Source organism: Montipora foliosa, chromosome 5 (genome assembly GCF_036669935.1).
Source record: "Montipora foliosa isolate CH-2021 chromosome 5, ASM3666993v2, whole genome shotgun sequence".
NCBI classification, from domain to species: Eukaryota; Metazoa; Cnidaria; class Anthozoa; order Scleractinia; family Acroporidae; genus Montipora; species Montipora foliosa.
The window spans coordinates 26509657-26512156 of NC_090873.1; the positions used below are offsets into that span (position 1 = coordinate 26509657).

The 2500-nt window shown below is 39.1% G+C and overlaps 1 protein-coding gene and 1 long non-coding RNA gene across 20 annotated transcripts in view; one reads left to right on the plus strand and one right to left on the minus strand.

Annotated features, from left to right (window-relative positions):
• LOC138003822 (beta-1,3-galactosyltransferase 5-like) overlaps positions 1-2500 on the minus strand; it is a 170785-nt gene that overhangs the window by 89778 nt on the left and 78507 nt on the right. For 2 of the 19 annotated variants that reach the window (XR_011123676.1, XM_068850073.1), the window contains exon 3: positions 584-708. The exons of 16 other annotated variants lie outside the window; for them this stretch is intronic. The gene's annotated coding sequence lies outside the window, so the exon portion shown is untranslated. Of the gene's footprint in view, positions 1-583; positions 709-967; positions 1020-2500 lie in introns of those variants that run through there. One more of the 19 variants, XM_068850080.1, reaches the window with a different exon arrangement.
• The window catches only part of LOC138003825 (uncharacterized), a 176124-nt gene that overhangs the window by 52534 nt on the left and 121090 nt on the right, over positions 1-2500 (plus strand). The gene's annotated exons all lie outside the window — the stretch shown is intronic.

Genomic DNA, 2500 nt, shown 5'->3' on the forward strand with positions numbered 1-2500 from the left:
ATTCTGTCTGCGGAAAGGAAGAAAGAACTTATACAAGGATCACAGAGTAACTCAAATCAACGTAGTATTCGACTTCCTAGGCGGTTATTATACGAAAATGGCAAAGGAACTTAACATCATCACAGGGACAGAGAAAGAAAATGCGAAAAGTGGCTCCTTTCACAAAACAATGAGATAGTTAAAAAATTCTACGGGTATAGACCCATATCACTCAATGTCCAAACAAAAGATTTTGCCCGTCGAACCTCTCATTTAGTGTGAGGCTGGACGGGCAAAGACAATGCAACGACAAAGCCTTTATTCCCTACGGACTCCAAAATGGCCGCCGAGTGATAAACGTGAATATATAACGATTATAACAGTGTTACATGTAACGCAGGAACAACAAAGCATAGATGTCCCTTGAGCTTAAAAGAGTATGTTAAAACTCTTAAAATTCGTATCAAACTTGATCTATCTTCAGTAGATACTTTTCATCTAAGTCTTGTAGGGCCCATTGCTAAGCTAAGATATTATAGTCTAGAACATTTTCATTTGGACATCTGTCAATCTCTAGTAGCATCCTATGTAACTTATGGCTCACAGGGTATTTTGGCTTTATTGATAGATTCTTCAAGCCTCCATGGCTAGCTCTTCTCTTTATCTTTTCTTCTTATTGTAACGAGCCTGCTATTCTTCAATTTATAGATGCCAATATTTTACCTGGAACTGCACCAAAAAGAGGCATATTATAATTCTAGTATGTCTCTTGTGTATACCAGTATGGCAGTCATACGTACAGACTTAATTAACCGCTTCTCGAAGGAGCTTTTCACTGTTTTCAGGGCCGTTGACACGACCAACACAACAGAACAGAACCGAACAACCTTCCATGAAACTTCTTTGTGACAGCATGATTTCTTCGTGCTATGCTTAACTAGCTTATGGATTTAATTAATAAGTGTACCGGCGACATGTATTTTTTGACCTTGGTCAGCCTTTGCGTGTACCATGCAGTTCTGACATGGTTCTGACAGTGTATAAGGCTGTTTTTGAGTGTGCAGATAAATACATTTTCTGCACACCCGCTAATTAAGTTACTACGCAACGATGTGTGTACGAACTGAAAGCAAAAATAGCCGAAGTAGTTTTTTTCTGTTTTTGGTGTATTCGACCCAAAACGCGACACATGATAATATGAGACAACTAAAAACCTGGACATGCAGATACTTTGAAAGCTGAAAGAAAGCTGGCATTACTAAAAGAAGTTTATATCACTTATCTTTCCTCGAGAATCCCTAAAGAAAGTTTTGTTGGGTGTATAATAAACGAAAATTATTGACAATTTTGGAGTAAATACACAGCCGTAATGCTTTCAAAGCTTTCATAGCTTTCATAGCTTTCATATTGGATTCGCCTCTACTTGAATTTTTAACATCTTAAAAACAACCATTGTTTCTTTTTTCTTCCCGAATTCATTGGATTTCCTATGCAAATACCAACCAGGTGAAATGGCGTGGAACGGTAGAAATTTCAAGCAAAACACCCATCTTTCCCTAATCTTGAATACATTACAATCCATTACAATCCTCAAAAGAGCATTGTATACCACGACAAATATTATAAGACGTCCGTGGAAGGTTAGTTTCCCCCGTCTGTTTGCTCATCTCGGATCAAAAACCTCGTTAGAAAACGGTTCAGTAGTGGATCAATATCATACCGCACTTACGTAACAGGCAAATTTATTAGAACTTTATAACTTTGAAAGAAGATCCCGTTCGCTAGAAATCTTCATAAAGCATTTGTTTACCTAAGAGGTAGACCTGGCACCGGCATTTTCTAACGGTAGCCTCTCTACCTTGGAGCTTTGAAGTTCGCAAAATGTTCCTTTGGAAGCCATGTTTCGAACTAGTCACTCTCCATGCAGTCGCATAATAGAATGCCGAGTTTCCTTATCGTTGTTCCGCGTCATATAAGACGCTATTTTTTTCTTTAGCAGAAAGTTAACTTGACTTGGTCAACAAATGAACCGTGGCATTCTTTGGAAAGGTTCGTTTCTAAACAACTCGCAGGTCGTGTTTTATCGAGTACAGAACTACTCGGCCTCGCGTCTTGCAGGTGGATAAAACACTTCCCCCGTTTTACTACAAAGTATTAACGGAACTACAACAGGCTGGCCCTACACCTTGGGACGTTCAGTTTGGCTGACCTTTCCGTTCCCTAAAACTTTTCGAAGATTCACGGTTTTTTTTTTAATCTAACGAATCAACCTGGGACCGTCATTTTTTAAGGTTTACGGTTGTCTTCTTTCTTTGAGCTTCTAAGCTCGCGAACCGGTAATTGTATTCTTTACTCAGTCGCAAATGTAAACAGAATGCAGAGTTTTCATGAAAATAGAACATTAACTTGACTAGATCGCAAGGTTCGTCAACAAATGAATAGTCACATTCCGGCTGCAGACTGTTCGTTTTCAAAGCGACTGACAGGTCGCTTTTTAACCACTCTGCCTCGCTTCGTGGTG